Source organism: Hemicordylus capensis, chromosome 1 (assembly GCF_027244095.1).
Source record: "Hemicordylus capensis ecotype Gifberg chromosome 1, rHemCap1.1.pri, whole genome shotgun sequence".
Classification (NCBI taxonomy): Eukaryota; Metazoa; Chordata; class Lepidosauria; order Squamata; family Cordylidae; genus Hemicordylus; species Hemicordylus capensis.
This window is the reverse complement of record NC_069657.1, coordinates 142,385,054-142,391,072: the sequence shown is the minus strand read 5'-3', so window position 1 is coordinate 142,391,072 and position 6,019 is coordinate 142,385,054. Positions and strand designations below refer to the sequence as shown.

Genomic DNA, 6,019 nt, shown 5'->3' with positions numbered 1-6,019 from the left:
TCGAACTGACCCGTGAGCGATATAGTCATACACACATGATAAAAATACATTTAGCATAGAAACTACAGACAACAGGAATAGTAACAGACCCATATCTGACAAACATGAGTATTGACAAAAAGGAACCCAACAAAGGTTTTAGCATAAGTAGGGAATACCCCCTAGCAACACCTCCATATTTGACAGGAACAGGCAGGAAGCATCCCCTGGGTGGGTCGAGATGTCAACAAGAACCAGAAGAAGCCTTCACGGTAAGTGAAACCAACGCTCCTTTCTCGGTTCTTGCTGCCAGGGACATCTCATGGGACATACCACAGCTTTGGCCAACCTGGGCGGGAACACTCCTGCCTATTCCTGTGGAAGGACCCGTTGAAGGACCCTCCTGCCAAAAGCCACCTGGATGGTGGCATGTGTATCCATCTTATAGTGCCTGGTAAACGTCGACGGAGCCGACCAAGTGGCAGCCCTGCATATATCTTGCACTGGTGCGTGGGATGAAAAAGCCGCCATGGCTGCTGCTGCCCTGGTAGAATGTGCTGTGACATCAGAAGGGGGCGCCATGTGTTGTGTATTGTAGACTGTTGAAATACATTCCCTTATCCATCGGGCAATCATAGCTAAAGTTACGGCGGAGCCCATAGATCGTGAATTGTACGATACAAACATAGCGTCTGTTTTGCGCAAAGGGGCAGTCCTTTTAATGTACATATTCAAACACCTACGCACGTCCAATTTGTGCCAGAGCTTCTCCCTCTCATGGGCTGGGTGAGGACAAAAAGAGGGGAGGTAAACATCCTGGGACTGATGGAAAACAGATAAAACCTTTGGTTGAACAAAGGGGTCAGGAATAAGTCGTACTGCCTCTTTTTGAAAAATGCAGAAGGATTTTCCAATTGATAGGGCCCTTATTTCTGAGACTCGTCTGGCCGAGGTTATCGCCACTAGGAAGGCCAGTTTATAGGATAGGTTTTTTAGCGGAATGGTTGAAATTGGTTCAAAAGGAGAATGTTGGAGAGCTGTAAGAACTACGTGTAGGTTCCATGATGGAAACCTATGGACGACCGGGGGGGGACGGAACATCAAGGTAGCCCCCCTGAGGAATCTTTTCAGATGAGGATCGGACTGGGTGGAGGAAAGCGGGCACCCAGATATGAGACCTATCAAAGATGTTGCCTGGTGCTTCAAGGTGTTTGGCTTGAGGCCCTTCTCCAGACCATCCTGCAAAAACTGTAATAAATGTTTTAAAGTGGCAGTCCCCCTAGGAATGGAGTGATGGGAGGACCAGTGTAGGAACGCTCACCAGGTACTTTGGTAAATTCGGTTGGTCGATGGTCTACACCAGTGTTTCTCAACCTTTTTGGAGTCAAGGACCGCTAAATTCTTCGTGCAGAGTTTCAAGGACCGCTACATTCTTCATGCGCAGTTTCCCGGACCGGCAGTTAGTAAAGGGGTTTCAAATCTATCTATCTATCTATCTATCAGACTTCTATACTGCCCAAAACTTGCATCTCTGGGCAGTTTACAATTAAAATAATATAAGCATTAAAATAATTAAATTTGGAATCTTTTGCAAACATGGAATATTAGGGGTTCTCAACCTTGGGTCCCTCAGTTAAACTCCCATAACCCCCAACCACAATGGCATTTGGCCATTATGGCTGGGGATTATGGGAGTAGAAGTCCACCAATGTCTGGATACCCAAGGTTGAGAACCCCTGAATCTAAAAGCCTGGGTGAACAAATTTGTCTCCAGTATGTCTTCAGTATGTGTGGGGTGGGGGTGGAGGTGCTTGTGATTACTCAATGGAGAGGGGATGTTGGGCCATTAGAAAAATTCAAAAGCTACATGGGGGCAATGAAAACAACACACAAGCAAGCTTTTGAATCCCCCAAAATGCTTCATCAGGCTGGATGTCAAGCAAAGCAAAAAGGAGGTGAGGAGAGGAGAGCAGGGCAAGCTCAGTAGAGCCGGAAATCTACAGTTTAACCCTCTCATGATGGAGGTGGAGTTTTAGCAGGAGTTGTGTAGTCGCAGGGCAGGATCCAGACAACGTTAGTCACGACCACCCACTGAAATTAATTTCGTCATCTCTCATTTGTGTCAATGCTGCTTGGTCATGATCACCTGACTTGATCTGGATCCTGCTCTTAGATGTGCACTTTGTTAGGTGGACCTAATGAAACCCATGCAGCTCCTCCAAAACTCGTTAAATTCGTTACATGGCAGGTGCTGGGAATGGGGTTTTTTTTAATGGTGAAAGAAAATGTGAAGAAGAGCGGTGGAGACCTGGCATTAAAAGAAAGGGGGTGATTCTGAGATGGCGGAGGGTGTGGGGCGTTGTAGTGGTAGATGCCTCATTTTCCTCGCTGGGGAGACGAGGCACTGTTCAGGGTGGGTGAGGCAATGGTGCACCGGACTGCACTCGGAAGGTCGCCTGGGTCCAAGAGCTGCCGCCACTGTGCTTGCGCACGAGAGTGTAGCAAGTGTTTCCCATCCTCTCTCACAATGTGCACTTCTGTGCCCCCCTCCCAACTCCCCTGCGGGAGCCAATCACACCAGCCTGCCTTTGGGGCCACGCAGCTCACGTGGTCCCACATGCTGCCCGCGCATACCTGCGAGGTGAGCCAAGGCGGCCCTCCTCCCTCCCTCCTCTGCTTAGCCCTCACCGCGGCATGATCCCGGCCAGAGATTGTCCCCCGCACCCGGCGAGGTCATAAAGGGGACCGCCGTCCTCCACTGGCGGTGCAGACCAGGGGGTTACAGGGGGCAGAGGGACCACAACACCCCACCGATGCAAGAGGGAAACAGCGTTCCCTCTCAAGGCGCCTCGACCACAATAGGCAGCTGGGTTTCAATCAATCAACCTTTGGCTGCAAACAATGAGCATGCAAGAACCAGCAGCCCTTCAAGTGGCAGCCCTTCAGGTGGCATACCTTCCACACCGCATACAGTTTGAAGCTGTAAAGATAGGGAATAAAATAGCTGTAGGAAGATCACAGCAGCACGTGGAGGCAAGGGACAAGAAGGTGATACTCTTCCTCTTCCGTACCATGTGCAAAATTGAGGAAGTGAGTGCCTTGATTGCAGTTGTTGGGGGGGGGGTTGACTCCCAGTCAGGGACCGGCGCTCAACCCTTCGGGGACTGGCAGCGGTCCCCGGACCGGTGGTTGAGAAACTCTGGTCTACACGATGCCAATATAGTCCATAGCACTTCTGGTGAGTAACCGAACTGACTCAGCAATCCCTGTTCAGTCTCCAGGCGGTCAGCCTTAACCAACTCGGATCTGGATGACAAACCGGCCCTTGAAACAGGAGATCGCTGCTGACAGGGAGCTCCCAAGGAGGTTCTGTGGACAGATGCACCAGTTCTGGAAACCACGGCCGTCTGGGGCAGAACGGTGCAATGAGCATTACTCGGGCCCACAAGAGGCGTATCCTCCTGAGTACCCTGACCAGCAGGGGTGTTGGCGAGTACGCAAACAGGAGGCCTCTTGGCCATGGACTCGATAGGGCGTCTACTGCTGATGCTCCCTTGGAGGGGAATCTGGACATGAACAGCTTTAGTTGTGTGTTTTTTGGAGTTGCAAACAAGTCCATTACCGGGATGCCCATTCGCCTCGTGATCAGCTGGAATATCTTTGGATTCAGGCCCCATTCCCCCGGGTGGAGATCTTCTCTGCTGAGCCAGTCTGCTACTTGGTTCAGTTCGCCCTTGAGATGATGAGCTGAGATAGACTTGATGTTTGTCTCTGACCAGGATAGAAGTAGAGTCGCCTCCTGATGTAAGGTCCGGGAACGGGTGCCTCCTTGACGGTTCACGTGGGCCTCTGCTGTGATGTTGTCTGTTCTTATGACAACATGATGACCCCGAATGGTAGGCTGGAAAGCCTCCAGAGCTAAGCGAATGACCCTGAGTTCTCTCCAATTTATGCTGTGCAGACTTTTTTCTTTGTTCCAGCGACCTTGAGCAGAGAGATGTAGGCAGTGTGCCCCCCCAGCCCCTGTCGCTCGCATCCGTGGTTACCAACACATTTGGAGGGTCCAGGAACTCCCTCCCTTGGAACAGGTGGCATGGGTTCAACCACCAACACAGCGACCTTTGAACCTGAGATGGAAGGCACAACCGTAACCTTTTCTTTTTCGCTATTGCCTGCTGATGTGGAAGCAGGAACCACTGCAGGGGGCGCAGATGAAACCTCGCCCACGGGACTACTTCTATTGTTGCCACCATTAGGCCCAACAGCCTGGACAGGGATGTAAGCAGTGTTGACGGAGAGGACAAGACAGTGATAGATTTTGTCGAATAGGAGTATTGTTTTTGGGTGGCTTTGATGGGTGATCATGTTGAAAAATCCAAGTTGATTTGAGAAATTATAGAGTATGTTTGTGTTGTAGTAGGGCTGTTTTAATTGCCAGCTCTATGGCAATCAGACCTAAGATTATGACAATTATTGTGGAGAATTTTGGTTACTGGGGATATGGTTATTGTTAAAATTTTGATTGCTTGGGTTGTTGAGATAATTAGAAGGCCTACTACAATGTTTCCTGTTGCTAGTCGAAGGATTCAGTTGATTAAGGTTGGACTATTTTCATTTATTGGAGCAACAGTTGTGTAGCTTGCAGGTCCTATTTGAACAAAGAAAATAATAGTTATGTTGTAAGCAGCCACCTAATGGCGCAGCAGGGAAGTAACTTGCCTAGCGAGCAAGAGGTTGCTGGTTCAAATCCCCACTGGTACCTATATCTGGCAGCAGCAATATAGGAAAATGCTGAAAGGCATCATCTCATACTGCGTGATAGATGGCAATGGTAAACCCCTCCTGTATTCTACCAAAGATAACCACGGGGCTCTGTGGTCGCCAGAAGTCAACACTGACTTGATGGCACAACTTTACTTAAGCAGCTGTTAGGGCGATTGCGATTAACGTGAGTGAGAGGGCTCAGGCATTTAAATGGGAGTTATTTGTTTCAGTAATTTTTTTTTAAATCTACCTAAAGAAATGGGTTGCCATTATGGCAATATTGCCAATGGTTAAGCAAGTTGTGGTGATTGGAAGGGTTGTTTTTTAATCCTATTTTTTGGGTGTCTTGTTTGTCTATTGAGCTGTGAATGATTGAGCTGGAGCAGAGAAATAGCATTGCTTTGAAGAAAGCGTGAGTTTAAATGTGGAAGAAACCCAATTGTGGTTGTTTAAGTTCAATAGTTACTATTATTAGTCCTAGTTGACTTAATGTTGATAAAGTAATGATTTTTAAAATGTTAATTTTGGGTAAGGGCACAGATGGCAGCGAATAAAGTTGTAATTTTGCTGAAGGAAAGGTACATTAAGATTTTTGTATTTGTTTCTAGGTGTCATCAGATTAGTAAGAAAATGCCAGCTACTACTATGGTGCTTGAACAGAGTAGAGTGGATTCTGGGGTTGGACCTTCTATGGTGGCAGGAAGTCATGGATGGAGGGTGACTTGGGCTGATTTTCCTATTGCTGCTAATAGTAGGCCTTAGAGTGGGAGTATTTGAAGTTTATTTGGCTCAGAGAGGACTTCATGGATTTCTCAAGTGGATATGTATATGGCTAATCATGAAATTGTTATTAGTCCAATGTCACCAATTCGGTTATAGATAACTGCTTGTAGTACTGAAGAATTTGCATCTGCGTGGGCAAATCACCATCCAATTAGGAGAAATGATATGATTCCAACTCCTCCTCATCTGATAAAAAATTGGAATATATTGTTACCAGTGTGAGTATTGCTAATAAGAAGAAAAGATGTTTGAAGAACTTGTTAATGTTCAGGTCTATATGTATATACCAGGCAGCAAATTCTAGGACCAGGTAATGCATAGGACGATTGGGGTAAATGTGGGGAGAATATAGGTCTGTTATAAAGCTAAGGTTACTGTTAGTTTGTAATGGTTATTCAGTTAAAATTGGTGATTGTAGCTTCAATTCCATAGTAGTTAAGTATTAGCAATGTGGTTAAACTAATAATGCTTGTTAGTTTGACAAGTGTTTTTT

General features: G+C 47.1%; 1 pseudogene; it reads right to left on the bottom strand.

The window, feature by feature from the left end:
* Positions 1 to 4,896: 4,896 nt before the first annotated feature.
* On the bottom strand, positions 4,897 to 5,845 carry LOC128325271 (NADH-ubiquinone oxidoreductase chain 5-like; annotated as a pseudogene).
* Positions 5,846 to 6,019: the final 174 nt, after the last annotated feature.